Below are 16,392 nucleotides of genomic sequence, written 5' to 3'. Positions count from 1 at the left end.
GATGAGCAACGGTACACTAACAATAACCACAGTAAGAATCAGACCCTATCTCTCTGAGCAGTGGACACTCCCACCATGCTCTGTAAGTCCCTGCAACGCATCTGATGGTGTGTGTGTGTGTGTGTGTGTGTGTGTGTGTGTGTGTGTGTGTGTGTGTGTGTGTGTGTGTGTGTGTGTGTGTGTTTGTGAGAGTGTGAGTGTGTGTGTGTGTTTGTGTGTGTGAGAGTGTGAGTGTGTGTGTTTTTGCCTGTCGTACAGTCTATCTGTCTGTCTGTCTGTCTGTCTGTCTGTCTGTCTGTCTGTCTGTCTGTCTGTCTGTCTGTCTGTCTGTCTGTCTGTCTGTCTGTCTGTCTGTCTGTCTGTCTGTCTGTCTGTCTGTCTGTCTGTCTGACTGACTGACAGTGAGTAAGTGTGCATTGCACTTTCTGTAAGGCTTCGGTATTCATGAAGTGTAAACCAACCAACTGGGAATTTGAGAACAAGAAAATAAACAAACACATGAATTAAATATAAAAAACATCTTGATTCCACCTACACAGCATCAACATATGTATGTTAATGATGATGGAAAACAAAACTGGCAATAATGGAAAAGTATTACCAAATGCGGAACGATTTCAGGTGGCAAATGAAGAAAGAGGGAACAGAAATTGTTTGTTTTGCAATTATTATAGTATCAGTCTAGTTCAGGGCATACATTCTCATGGAAACATATCCAGTCATCGGTAAGCATACACAGTTCACCTGCTCTGCGTAAAGTTATTCTCCGGACAGCCAACGATGACTTCATCAACTCCCTGGGCCCTTTTTTAACGGTCTGAAACACAAGTGAGAAGCGCCAAGCGCAAGTAGCTTTGTGGGCGGTTCTATGGCGTTTTTACCGGCGCATAAATGACTCTTGCACATCGCGCAAATCTAAAAAGGGTTGGTCTGAAGTAGCCTAATTACCCGTAGGTGTGGTTTGGGCGTAACGTGCAATAAACCAATGAGAGTGCCAGCTCCCATCCCCTTTAAGAGCCATGAGCGCATTTGAATCGGACAAGTTGATATTTTGACAGCGCGTCTGCAGTCTCCGATGAGACAGATGCATGACCACATGAATTTCAAACTTCAAATGGCTCAGTTTATGGCCAAATAATGTGGCCTTATTCACACATGGAATAGCGTTTTCCTCTGCAACTTCAGAAACACTGAGTCCTCAAATAAATTTCGGCAAAGAAAACTTAACACACATATGATATAACTGTAGTTCTATTTAATGATGCACGCAATACATTAACAAACATAGTTTCTTACCAGTATTGAATGCATTATCGTTATCGACTTGTGTTCCTAATGTGCATGTGTCCCCCCGTTAATATACATTGCCATGGACTGTATTATGCGTTACGTGTTTAGTTGCGTGTGTTTAAACAGATGGACGCACCGTCGCACACACACGCGCCCGCTTTCATTAAAGGAGCATTTTACCGGTGGAGGCATGAATATGCATTGAAATTGGGTCCTATATGTAGTCGAATAATAAAATAAAATTCTAATTTGGTGCCGTCTTGACCGAGAAAAGGCAGAAAGTGACTTTTTGGCGCTTGTGGATTGAAGACAACAACTCCCACCATGCACCACGATGCACAGCTTCGCTGGCCAATCCCACTGATCTAGATCCCCGCCTATCGGACACCTCGCTGTTCCGCTGTTCCAAACTGATACCGCAAGGCTGCTTGAAAATCATTTCACACAACATTTCTAGTGAAGATCCAGTACCTTCCATCATTGTACTTAGCTTAGCTTCAGACACTGTGGATGTTAGTTTCTGCTGGTGAAGTCCCACCCACTGGCACTGCTCTAATAGGTCTGTAGCGTCAGTGGGTCCCACCCGGACTAGTGCTTGTAGTCTTACGAGAATCCCCCCCTCTTACACTTCCTATTTACTTCTACGCAAAAATCGTCATATTGCGTCATCTTAAACAGGAAGTGTTGGAGATCGATACGGATCCCTCCAGTCTCTCCAGAAAATAAGGGAATGATGCACGACCATTCAAAAATATGAGTGGGTTTCTAACGATACAAAGCTTAATGGAAATGGGTGAAGTTTCCCTTTAATTATTTTACACATGCGTACGCGCATTCATTCATTCTTTTTAACACTCACTTGCAATCCTAAAAGTTATGGGCTTGTACACGATGTCTGTGTCAATAAAATATGTGTTTGCTGTACGGTGTTTGCAGATGCATTGAATTAAAAGTACAACTTATTACCGCTGTATCAGCTGTTCTTTCCCAAATAATTTACCAAGAATCTCTGGCTAGGTAGATGAGAGAAGCAAAGTGTGTGCACGAGGTGTAAGCAACATTATGCATGTGCCCTCAAAATAGCATCTGAACAACGCGCCACTGACTTTAAATCAGGTATTTCCTGGTTTGTGGCGCAATTGTTTTCTGAAACTGCAAAATAGCACCAGGGAACGCTCTGCGCCAGCAACGAAACATGCGTCCGTGTAGAAAGTCAATTGCGCCGGATGCAAGATAGGGCCCCCTGCGTGAAATGGCCTGTCCTTTTTTTTTGCTTCCGCAATATTTTGTGTTGACTGGGGGTCCCCCCCCATAGAACATGACAACAGTCTTGATTTTTTATGTTGCTCTCGTAGGCTATAGGCCTACCTCACGTATACCTACTGAATTCATAACAGCACAGGATAAAAACACATCTTTGATAACACATTTGTAAACACAACAAGAGGAAGCTCCGACACACAAGTGCGGCTGTCTTTTACACATTAACAATAACTGCTCGGAGCGCGATATGCGGAGCGCATGTCGTCCATGGCACACACAGCCTATATAAACGAACAATCTGTGAGGCCGACCTCCAACACGGCATGCTGCTCTTTTTATTCCTTACGGAAAGAATTAATTAATTAAAATAATTACAAGTAGTCTCGCAGCTCTCCGTTACCGTTGCAGCTGCTTGTGTCCGCCGTGCTGTTTAAGTCCCCAAACCGGCTGCCCATTGCGCCCAGCGCAGCAGCGGACTTTTCTCCCTGTCGTGTGCGATCAGTGTCGGTCTCCGTTTCAGTGAGCTCGTGTGAGAGGCTTTCAGTCACGAGATGTTTCTGTGCAGGGGAAAGGTGGACTAACCGGGAGAAGCGGGGATCCAGGAGGGCCGCTTCATTGAGGAGAAGCCACTCGCCGCTCTCTTCTTTATAGCGCATTTTTTACAGTTCGAATGGAGAATTACACTTCGAATTCAAACTTTTCACCCCACCTTCGAACGAATATTCGAACTTCGAATAAAAAGTGACAGCCCTAACAGCCAGTCATTATCGGGGAAATAAGCCCAGACAGGGCGAACCGGACAACGAAGCGAGGTGGAAGTGGCTTATTTTCGATAATGACCGGCGTTCTATACATTATCCCGCTTGTTACATAGCTACTTGCCGGCTACTTGCCTCTGAATCAGAGGCAAGAAATCCACTTTCCTTGAAAGCAGTCAATTACGACAAAAATAAATGACCGCCGGAAGTCGGGAAGGCCCATTCAAGTGAATGGAGCGTTCTACAGCATTGAGAAGAGCCGTGTCATAATAGCCTATATTTACTTGCGCATCTATCTCCCCAAAGAGATGGAATTATAACTCGTACCCTCTCTATAACCCTTCATCCCAAAAAGTGGGCTACAAATTCTGTTGTTTTACGGGTGTAAAATGCAGCTTGAGGATGACTTTACCGTATGTTAATGGAATGTTTGTATTCTGGTCGGACTTTAGATCGATTTAAATATCACCAAGAGCGTCTCGGGACACATGAACGTAGTGCAGCTTATCAAACATAAGAATGCAGTGGCTCTTAATGTCGGTTAGATTAATACTCCTTAACAGGGGCACATAACTCTCTCATACCAACTGATGGTCAACAATGTCACGATAAATAAACATGTTGTAACAACCCCCGTAGATATCGGCTCGGTGGGGGGCATATTTTGCCCCCCCCTTTATAGCGGCCAGTTTTCCTTTAAAGCCAATAATCATGAAGTCGTCATCATCAACGCATATACGGTTTCTAATCGCTTAATGGTGGAGCCTAATGCTACCGAAAGAAACATGTCTGGCAATGGTCCTATTGATGGGCTGTAATAACGTTGCGATACTGTTGTAGAAGCAAGGATTACCTCTGTCCTGTTTTACCAGCGGTTACCTAACCTAGCCTAAGTTAACCCTACCTCTCCTTACCCAGCCTTATGGCGCGTTTCCCCGGAGGGTACGGGTCGGTTCGGTTCGCAAAGGTCCGGCACAGATCGCGTTTCCACCGCAAAAAGTGGGCGTGACCCGGACTGAGCCGTACTCGTCTCGCTGTACTCCTCCGTTGGGCTACTGAGACGCCTGAAAGGTGGGCAGCAAGTTCAAGCGACACACGCCGTCCGTTGATTGGTCGACAGAATCGCACTTCTGTGCGACAGGGGGAAAATAACAAACAAACACATTATGCACGTTATTTCTGGACAACGGCGAAAGCTTCGTTTATTGAAGAAAATGTTCCGCAAAGGTTTGCCGTCCTTCTTGTTGGTCTTTGTTCATTGTGCGCGTTCTTCTTTTTCCTTGGATTTATTAGCAGGCTAAACTGTGTCGGGCTGCTATGCGGTCACGATGCTAACATAGCTGCCGCGGCTATCGCCATCCGGCAAACCCCCCCCCACCATAAGGGTACTGTCGGCGGTGGAAACGCGAGCCGTAACTGAGCTGCGCCGAACCCCACCTTCACTACTCCACCAAGCCCCAACCCTACACCAACCTTGGTCAACCACACCTAGCATTACCGAGCCATGCCCAACCATATACAACCATACACAGGACCCAGCCTTAAGTTATGTAATTACTATTAGAAAACAGGTGTTTTAATGATTACTGACTAATTCCTGGACACTGCACAGAAACAAAATACAGTTTGACAAACCAGCACGCCATTTACTTTTTCATTTATTTAAAGTTCATTTTGATGATTTTAAGGAATAATGTCTTTGTAAAAACATCTGAATACAGCTGCTATTCAGCTTCACATTAGATAGTTTAGACATTCATACATTACAAGTCTCTTCAGTCCAGATCTGTTCAGTTGCGACACTTTATTGATATGTTTCGGTTTTTTTCTCTTCAAAATATAAAAAGATAGATCATGAACATTCCGTTGAAATATACTTTATACAGTTTAGACGAGTCATCTTTGTGATCCAACATTTCAAAAATAAAATCCGGCATAAGTCTCGTTCGGACACACCAGTGACCGCTTACCCCCCCCCCCCACCCCCCCCCCCCCCCCAACACACACACACACACATACACTCATATATATTCTCCATGGCAACAGTAAAATGGACCAATCACTAAGTCTGTTTTACATCAGGTTACAGCATGTGAGTTAACAAGAACACATTGTATCTTTGGAATGCTTACGATAATAACAAATGCATGTGAATAATAGCACTTTTAGTTTCACTATTACCATTTGGAATGTTTATCTATGCGGGAATGTAACCTTTACATCCAGTGTATTCTGTTTTCTTAAAAACGTAAAACACATTCATAACCAAAACAACTACCTCATGATCAATTTTGGTGGAAATGGATTAGTAATAGTCTCTAGGGCACATGGTTCCACATAAACAATTCAAACCGGGGCCCCTGAGCGCACGCGGGGCCCACACTGGCAGTGTGTCGGTGGAAACAAGGTGGTGATCGTACATTCATACAAAAGTAAATCACACTATGAACAAATTGGTTTAAAAAAACCAGGCACACTGATCAAAGGGTAAGGAACCAATCTGAGATTATACATCACAACTGTGTTCGACCCCTCGTCATGAAAAACAGATTTAGCATTTAGCCACTGTCGGTCATTCTAATCAATGGCAGTATCACGCATAGAACAAGAGCCAGGTTGTGGCATGGGCACAATGACATGATGGCCGACTCAACAACAGACTAGTGGTGAGATGGTAGCTTCACTTTGCCATGCGGATCTCAGGCTGCAGAGAGACCGTAGACCTCCAAGATATCCACATCTCACCGAGAGTGCCTTCTACGTTCGGAACCGATATCCTAGTTTTAATCTGAAAGGGAACAGAAAATACCACGGTCCATTTTTTATCCCAAGTAAAAGCAAAAAAAACGAGAGCCTGTACAACCAGCGAAGACCCGGCTAAACCCTCCAGTAGCTGCTACCGTGCCTACACCCCACCCTCTGTAGCTTGGATCCCAGCAACTCTCTGGACCAGCAGGGACAGGCCGGGACCTGCCGGGACCTGACGGCTGGACCTGAAACAAGGGGAACCACTGGTCAGAGCTGAGGCAGCCTGGGCCAAGTGGACACCGGCGGCAGCCTTTATAAAGTACCTCAGTGACATCAGTTTGGAAGCTCTTGGTCGCTATGGCGGGTGCTTGCATGATTGTGTCATGTGACGCGGGGAGCTGCCAGCTCGCGAGACGACGGACAAGACGATGGGACTGGATGCAGGACCGAACCACCTGACGTACGACGGGGGTTGGATGCGGGACCTTACCACCTAACGTACGAACACGGCACAAGACGAGCTACCTTCACACACTCTCGCCCGCCCCCGCCCCCCCCAGGGTATCGGGGTGGCAGTTAGCCCACCGCGGAAGACGGATGTGCTCTGGGACACAGTGTTCTCTTAACGAGTCCCTGGGGGGGGCGACGGGAACTACTTCCCCCTACAGAGGTCAACAATCAAGTAACAACGCATGCATCACTGTGAGGTGTTCACGTTATCATTATATACTAGAATTGATGAGTAAGAAAAATACCAGCCAACCAGCGACGTCCACAGCAATCACTACAACACCTGAGTCCTCTCAACACACGATAGGAACAACAGCCGGTTCCATGCAAACCGAAAATCTCTCTTGACTATGGACCAATAGGTTATCACCTGTGACCAGACACTGGCCAGTGATTGGATACGTTCACCTCTTCTCCCAACTTCTCGGGGAAGGGGAAGGGGCCGGGGACAAAGCCCTCCCCCCACTGGTCGGTGCTGAGATGACTAGCGTACCTCCTCTGGCCGTGCTACAATCAAATGACAACGCTTGTTTATTATTGCCAAAGGAAAAAGCAGATAGAGTAAAGGATGAAGTAGCTGCTGCTGCTGCTACGCCAGGGGTCCTCCTGGCTGTAGGATGCTATGGTGCGCTAAAGGGTTGACGATCCTTCTGATTGAATGAGCACAACTCGGAACACAGTCTACATGAGAACATGAGGGGCAGTAATAGCAGAGATTTCATTGAACAAAACATTGTTTAAACACACATGTTTCAATATTCACATTGTTTACTTTTCAAAACAAAATATAGCTCTTCTCTTTCTTTATAATCTTTTTTTAACATTAATTGCATATAACATTTTTTTAAATTAATTTTGTATATATTTTTTGTGTCTCTAGCACCCCTTGTGTTCAACTAAGGGCTTGCAGGAAAGACAGGCATGCAGTGTAGTCATGCTGGTTACCAAAGTTAGAAAAATGCATTATCTTTTGTTCTTTTAACCATTTGTTTTGTGTCAGGGTCTTGTTCATACTCAGGAGCGTTGAAACTTCCACTTTCCAGGGGAACTTCTTACTACGCCTTCAACATCCTTCTCCTCTCATGTTAGTCGCCAACTTAGTTAATCACTAAAGTAAGCATATTTTTCTTTGTTTTGTTTTTTTCTTTCTCATGTGCTGCTGTCAATCTTCCTCAGATATCCCAGCCTTTAGTTTATTAAAATATAAATGTTCTCTTTGTACATATCCTTTATCCTGTTACGCTCTGGTCTTGGTCCCATCGTCTCCGGAGCGTCTCCCTGGAGGGTTTCCCTTGGTCGTCCATCATCTCCTCACCGTAGGCTGGACTAGCTCTGGAGCAGCCTCTGGCAGCTAGGGGGCAAGAGAGAGACAGGGGCAGTAGGTGTCTCAGGGGTTCTGGTGCCTCATTGGCAGTGTAGGCTTCCTGTCAAGGTGAATCGTCTCTCATGATTGGCCCATTTGAGAAGATTGACTCCTAGGTAGGACGTGGCAGTGTCCTTCTTGCCGTGTGGTCTGGGATCTATGAGCTTTGTCTGCTTCATCTCTTCTCCTTGTGATTGATGTGAGCGATGCTGTCGGACATTGTCTATTATGTGCGTATTTCTGGGGAAGGGGAGGGTGGAGCAAAAACATTAAGACTCCCGTGTCCACCACCAGGCAGTTAGGTAGGATACACATCGCCACATGAGAGACAGAGAACGCCAGGCTTATCCTCTAGTTGCATATGTTGTGATAAATTAGGCGCGGTCAGGGCTGTGTTTGGTGCAGATGCTACATGAGGGTTGGTGCGTAGTGCAGTTGAGCGCTATGTTTCTGGACGCGAGTGTATCGGAAGCGGATGGAAGACTTGGTTTTTACCAGAAGGAGGGAACTCCTCGCTGGTAATTGAATGTAAATGTGGGGCATCGCGATGGCATTTCCACATCATACACACACATATATATATATATATATATATATATACATACATATAGGGTAGATTGTGTGTAGGTTGTGTCTGTTTTGTTTTTACCAAGTTGATGGAAAAATATCTTATGGGACATTGAAAGTTCTGAGAGTTAAGACTGTTTCTCTGTCACTCACGTACGATTCGACATGTGAATGAAATAGTTTAGGTGGAGAATACCATCTCCAACATCTCCCAATGCATAAAATCCTCCCGCCAAGCTGTTGAGGACAACGAACAAGAGTTCCCAGTCAACAAATGCTACAGTTTGTTAGCGGAGATGCTACAATGATGGGGGGGGAAGTTGCTCAGTGGGTCAGTCCGTCATTCTGCTGCAAGATGGAGCACGGAACTGCGCGTGATGTCTTTCGAAATGTTTCATGTGACAGGAAGTCTCTTTCTCCCAAAGTGAGTGAGTGCAAAGTCTGTCGGGATGTCCTGGAGAACGTTGGAGAAGGTGGAAAGTGAGGGTGAAGATTCTCCATTCTGATGATAATTGTGTTGGTTGGTTTTGGTAAAAAGGCGTCGTGCAGATGGTCTCTTGTCTCCAGCCAGGGCTCTGGTCCCTCAGGTCGGGCCCAGCGAGGACTCTCCATCCATCTGCCCTCGTTAGAAGGAACCACTAGAAACTCAACACTGTGGACACAAGGAGGACACAACATTTAGTCTTCAGCTCACCCTGCCATCGTCCCAGTCTCCCTCTCATTTGTCAGTTGTTATTACGCAGTTAATAAACAGCTTGACCTTGGTGTGAGCGGGTTTGTTATAAACTTTTAATACATGTGGATCAGCAAATTACTTAGTTGTTCAGTTGTGGAGTGTTCAGTTCAGATCGACTTTGTTACTGACATGAACGGTAAACCCTGCATGCGTCTGGAGTTTGTGACTGTAGTTGTATTTGCGGAGTATGACATAGTTTGAGTAGTGTTTGGTATGGTAAAGTGGAGTATTTGGTGTGCTATGTGTAGTTTAAAGGGTAATTTGAACAATGTAATTGAGCAGTACGGTGTTATGGAGCGTGGTTCTGTAGTGGTTCTGTGGTAGTATAAAGTGAGTATTGTGGGTCACGTGATAGTGCAGGGTAACCATTACCTGCACACCGCTGGGTGACTGGGCTCATGAGAGTCAAACACACGTCTCAACAACAAGGAAAGTTGGAGTGGACATTACAGACACAAGACACACAATGAGACAATATTCATCCGTCCACAGTATTCATTCATCCCTCCATCGACAGTACTCATCCAGCATCACTCCATCCGTCGACAGTACTCATCCAGCATCACTCCATCCATCCGTGAACATTACAGAACGCAAACACCATCCAGCCGTCTGTCTTAACAGCTCTTCCACCTTCATCACGAGTACCGAAGTCTTGAAGAATTGGAACCGTTCCAAAATATAAATAATTGGTAACAAGGCAGGACAGTAGCTCCAAGTGTTGGTAACCTGTATCTGAGGTGATCCACCCGGTGTGGATGAGATGTCACCATGGCAACCATGACGGTGCCAAAATATCTTTAGATTACCCTAGGGTTACAGATTTACAATCACTGATGTAAGTTATAATTGCCGAATTGGTGAAACATTAGCAGCACTAACAAGGTCACTTCACATGAAGCGTGTGCTGGCCGTCCATTTCTATATGTTTAGAAACATTTTACCAACACTCAGAGAAGTGATGTCAGCAATACTTGAAAAACGAATATGGAAAAACACTGAATACAAACAAATTCAACTATATATTGTATAGGATTTTAATATCGATCTTTAACGTGTAGAATTATACATTCTAGTTAGAACCAGCCATCAAGCAAGAATGGCTGGCTGAGTCTAGCCGGTTACTCTGGGTTCTTCATATTGACATCAGTGCCTACGTGGGCCTCATAGAGGTCTTTTAACAGCTTTCAGAATTCCCAGGGTGACTTAAACTCACTCTAACCATTATCTTACAATGCACTCTATTTGAAGTACAATCCGTTGCTAATATGAACACTTTACATTGCAAATCACAGATGTTCAATGTTCAAATGAAGGGGGTGGCTGTGTGATAATACAAGTTAGGAACATTGTACTGTGACCACTGCAAAATCATTCCCTTACAGACAAATTAATTAAAAAGACCTTGTAGCAGCCTCATTTGAAGATCTACAAGTGATGACATTCTAAACCTATTTTACAGTTACCTAGTGTTTCAATATCAACAATATTTTAAGGATGAGATCTGAATCCTTGTTGGAAGAGATAGCCAATGGCATTTGTGCGTTTTTTTATTAGATGATTTCACCAGTTGATATCATGTGTATATGAGAGCATGGCGATGTAGCACTATTGTGCATTAAATATCTACATATTCAGGTAGCTCTCAAAAAATACATTCATTCAACTTAAGGGAAATTCTCTTTGTGTCGTGACTATTGAAAGGCTGAAGGCCTCAACATGCTTCTGCGTGATATGTGTGAATCGTTGTTGCAAACCGTTTGCGCAACCTACTCAAAAGGTGTCATTACACCAAATGTGCACTAATGGGCGATCAAACAACAAATGCATCTGTAGATGATAGATCATGGGATGTAAGCAACACATTGTCTCCAGATGTGTAATATAGTGATGGTTTGCTGCCAGATGTATAACTAGTGTTGTTTTGTCTCAAGATATGTCATATAGTGATGTTTTGTCTCCAGATGTGTAATATAGTGTTGTTTTGTTGCCAGATGTGTTATATTGTGATGGTTTCTCTCCAGATGCTAGTCATGTTTGTTTCTCAAAAATGACTTCTACACACTATACAAACATTACATGTTGTTGTCAGTAAAGGATTCACACATCAAGCTTGCATACAAGATGGAAACACTCTCCACATAAGAGAAGCTCATTATCTTGGAAGCACATATATGTCTTTAAACAAAAGAGCTTCAACTAAAACCCCGAACTCTCCATACAGCTCTGATTTAACAGATCATTATGCATTGGTACAAAAAAAAGGAACAAGAACAAGAAAACTGAAGAACAAACATTTGCTATAAATATCCAAAGAACAGAGAAGTACACACGGACAACACAAGTCAAATACTTACAGAACTTTTCCAAAAATCAAAATCACTTTTGTAAAACATACTATCAAGAAGTCGCGATCATGTTGATCGTGTGGCTCATGACATTGAAACCCGTCAATACATTTAGATGGCAACACAGAAAGCAGACATTACAAGTCAACTGCCTATTAGGTCTGTGCACTCTTAAGGTTAAAAATAGATCTGGTTATTTACATATATGGGCACAGTGCGTTTCCAGCATCAATGTATATTGCATGTATATTGCATATATGAATGTATGTATTTCTTTTCTTTTTTTTTGCTTGATCATTTGATGTCATGGGATTTTAATGATATCTGTTACATGGAAGTTGCAAGAGGAATATAAATTATTATATGATCAAACTACTATAGTTTGAAATTGCTCGATTTTATGAGGGTTTTTTTTTATTCATAAATGTTTATATTATTACATTATAAAAACAATAAACAATTCAAAAATACGAAAGTTTTGGTAAAACAAACTCATGTGGATAGAATTAATTATAACACTATTGTATGTAATACCTACCTAATAGTACATACTTTTTATAATAATTTGGTTTTATAACTAGTTAGTGGGAATTTGGTATCAAATAACATTTTAGACTTGGATGAAAAATAAACAGCAATGTGTGTGGGTTAATTTTATACATAAACCTTTTCTTTATTTCTGTGGTGAATAGAAAAATATGCTAAAAGAGAACGTCAAATCTAAGGCTGATCAATGTTTTTCGGAGGTAAGCCAATTAACAACTACAGGATCATAAACAATAAGGATGCAAACGAAGACGCCTTCTGGGATGTTACCCTCTGAGACCTGGTCCTTCGCTCTATGATATCGCGGCGTGTCACAAGACCTGTGACACCACCTGACTCCACATGACCTATGACATCACACCCCGGCGCATTGCCTGTGAGGCAACCCTCAGTCATAATACCTATGACACCATATCACGTGAAATGTACCTTAGTGCTCAAAGGGTTTTCGTGTGATTGAATGAGACCTAACTTCAATCTGTCTATCTATGGACAAGGTCTAGAGTCACTGGTCATGGATTTGGTCCTGAAAGCACGGCACACTTATTTAAAAAAACACATCACAGCACATGTTTTACTGTGGGTTCTACCATTGGTAGCCTTTTAAGGTTCTATCCAAATCAGAACTTTTTTTTCATACATTTCTTACGAGAATTTAAAAAAAAAACATGTATTCCTAGCTAGAGCTAAAACCTGCTAATATGTTCATCAGCTAGCCTGATGCATGCATGGCACACCATCGTGTTTGTCCTTCTTCAGAGTCACGCTGTCTTATTGCTGCTTGTTTCCGCGGCCTCCTCCTCAACTGCACTCGTGAAGGGGACCCAACGCTCCACCCGACATCTAATCAATCCCCCAATGGCCGAACTCCTCCGTCACGCGAATAATGACCAATCAGGGACCAGATAACCCACTGCTCAGCTCCTCATCCAACCGCTTTAGACCTTGTCCAATCAGCTAACCCTCCAGCGCGCCTGGCCCAATGGGAGCGGGGGCTACAGGAGGGAGGGGATGGGGGAACGGCAGCGGTGCAGGGGGGCAGGGGGCTCGTAGGAGGGGCTGCTGAGGGGGGCCAGACGCAGGGAGGAGCCCCCTGAGATGTGGGTCAGACTACGAGACTTGTCGTGGTCAGCGCTCGCTAAACCAAAACATCAGATGGCGTGTTTGAGGGGGTTCATGTTATATTCATGCATTCATATTCATATTTCATGTTGTATCGTTTATTTATTTACGTATTCGTTTTTGGTTGGTTAATTTAAAGTGTTTTAGGGTGTTTAGAGGTTTCATATTGAGTATTCACAGTTTAGTATGTTAACAATGTTTAAAGGTTTTATATTGTTGGATGTTATTATATTAGTTAAGTTCAGTTCATTTAAAATGTTTAAGGGTGTTTACAGGTTTCATGTTACGTTTATTATGTTATATTATGTAGGGTTTATTATATGATATTATATTGGGTGAGAAACATTAGAAATTCAACATATCAATGACAATAAGGAAAATAAGAATAGTATAGAAAAAAGATAGAATAATATTGAGCAAATGAAGTCATTAAAATATTAAAATGCAAACGTTTGACATACAGGACAGACACAGACAGAGACAAACAGGACAAAACAAGAAAATGGATTTTAATAAGAAGTACTTTAAAAGCTTTAAAATGTCGGCAAGTTGTACTAATAACCATGTCAAGGTGTTTTGGATCACATCCCTAGTTGAAAATCGGTAACCCTGACAACATCACCTGGCCAACAGAACGACAGCATCACTTCCTGCCCCAGGACACCACTTCCTGCCCCAGGACACCACTTCCTGCCCCAGGAGAGGATGTTTGAGGAGAGTGCTGTCGTCCTCTTGTGAAAGCCACAGGGAACATATATTATCTATATATATATATATTAGAATATATATAAATTATTTAACGCTGTTCTCCCATAGTTCCCCTTTTTAACCTGCTTAGGGTTGCTAACCAGTCGGAAGGTTAACTAGGTTAAGATAGCTAACTGAAGAACCAGAAGGTTCATCTAGTTAACTAGCCAGATCACAGTTCCCTGGGACTTGACCGGACTGGTGGTTGCTCTGACGCTCGTTATTGGAGAACTCCCAACCAATAACAGACACTCCAATGATGGCTGGAGCCCTGTCTGTCTGCCTGTCTGTCTGCCTGCCTGGCTGTTTCGGTCTGTCTGTCCAACAGGGTACATTTACAGCTCACTCCAGCTATCATCGGGTCGACACTATGTAATATATCCATGTGAAATGTCATGAAAATAAGGAATCATAGAATTATCATTCACGTAAAAAAAACTCCTTATTTTTAATCTTGTACTATCCTGTCCTATTGTGGCTTGGTCCCATTCAGAAGGCAGCTGGGTGAAACATTACAATTTGAATGCTTAAGTTCATTATAATGGTCTTTGTTTGGTCTCTAGATAAATGTTTATAAGTCATTAAGGGATTTTCCATGGCTGTTAACGATCGTCGTAATCCTGTTTTAAATGCTTCATGTAATCACTGTGCAAAGAAGACAACTTAAAATGGTTCCTTTCTTTTAGCAGACGGAGCGGTGCAAGCCTAACGTCCGCCTCTAGAGGGCGGCAGAACACAGGCGTTGTGCTGGTGGTTGATCGCTACATAGTTATACACGAGACATGTAAATATGTATGCTGGATGGTTAATTATAGACACTGTAAATGTGGGTGTGAACTTTAACTACTGAGCAGCAGACAAGTCACTTTATACGTCTCGACCCATCAAAACATCAAACTAAATTATTCTCGAAAGAGGTGAATTGATATGGATAGATATGTAGGAATATAGATAGAAACTAGATAGATAGAAATGTGGGAGGATGGATAGATGATATCTATATTGATGGTTGAATAGATAGATGGATATATGTGGATAGATAGATATGGTGGAAGACAGATGGATACATGGGAGGTTGGATAGATAGATAGCTGGATATATATCTGGGAGATGGATAGAGAGTTGGAGAGATATGAATAAAGTATGGGTGCACATACTCTAGCCAGAGGTCATCCTGTGACTGTCTTTAAGATGTGACCAACTGTTCCTGAAACACTTTGTCAATGAACTGCTGACTTCCTGGAAAGTCAGGGGAGTGCATGGCTTCCTGCTCCTTCCTGTTCTTACAGGAAATCGATGGTGTGATGAGGATGCTATACGTCTCCTCTTTCTCATCTTTATATTTATTGATCTCCACTGACCACCACACACCGCTAAGCTAAATGACTAGAACCTCCTCCAACAATACTGGTTAACGCCCTCCCCAGCTGGTTAACCCTAACCCTATATCTGGTTAACACCTCCCCAGCTGGTTAACCCTAACCCTATATCTGGTTAACGCCTCCCCTAGGTGTTTAACCCCCTCCACCTGGTTCCTCATAGCTGGAGAATCGCTTATCCTATATCTGGTTATCCCCCATATCTTAACCACTATAAAACTATACCAGCAACATTGCGATGCAGGATCGCTTGTGTATAGCCTACGGGCAGTAGCTAGCCAGCTTCAATTTAGATGTGACGAATGAGTCAAGAAACGTGAAAAAGTCGGAAAAGCAAACCATTTTTGTTGACTGCCTTAAATGAAGTGTTTTTTTTAACGTATATATATATATATACAGATACATTTGTTATGTATTAATTTATTTTATGTCTGTTAGCCTGTTTAATTTATTGGGGATTGTTAGCTAGTACTATGGTTATAAAACATCATTAAAAAAAATAGAGAAATAAAACAAGAAAAGCACAAAAGATAATGACAATAATAGATATCGAAAGAACTTAACCAAACTGTCGTACGCGCACAATCATATAACAACAGTACTGAGAACACAGATGAACTCACGATCACATACAACACAAAAAAACACCACAAACACAGAACTGGAAATAATAAACTAAACCATCGGTTTACCATAAAGAAATGAGAACGAGACGGTTAGAGAGAGGGAAGAAGGGCGAGAAAGCAAAGAGCGAGAGACAGTCAAAGAGTGGAGAGAGAGATAGAGGAAGCAGACGAGCGATAGAGGGGTAAGGGAATGAAAGAGAGAGAGAGGTAGAGACAGAAGAAGAGGAGAACAATCAAAGAGGTTTACCAGGGTTGACCTTTGCGAGCCATGCATTGAGCATTTGGTGGGTCATGGGTCAAACAGAATGTCTCGCAAACGCCAATTAAAGTTCCAACTCAAACAGAAACGAAAGCACACGGATACCAGTAACACAAAGCTGGACCTTCCC

The 16,392-nt window shown here is 42.9% G+C and overlaps 1 pseudogene; it reads right to left on the bottom strand.

Moving 5' to 3' along the window:
- Positions 1–4,949: 4,949 nt before the first annotated feature.
- LOC132446981 (potassium voltage-gated channel subfamily C member 1-like) overlaps positions 4,950–16,392 on the bottom strand; it is a 31,319-nt pseudogene continuing 19,876 nt past the window's right edge.

This window comes from Gadus macrocephalus, chromosome 18 (assembly GCF_031168955.1).
Source record: "Gadus macrocephalus chromosome 18, ASM3116895v1".
Lineage (NCBI taxonomy): Eukaryota > Metazoa > Chordata > Actinopteri > Gadiformes > Gadidae > Gadus > Gadus macrocephalus.
Note: the sequence above shows the minus strand (reverse complement) of the source record. Positions and strands in the feature narration are given on the sequence as shown.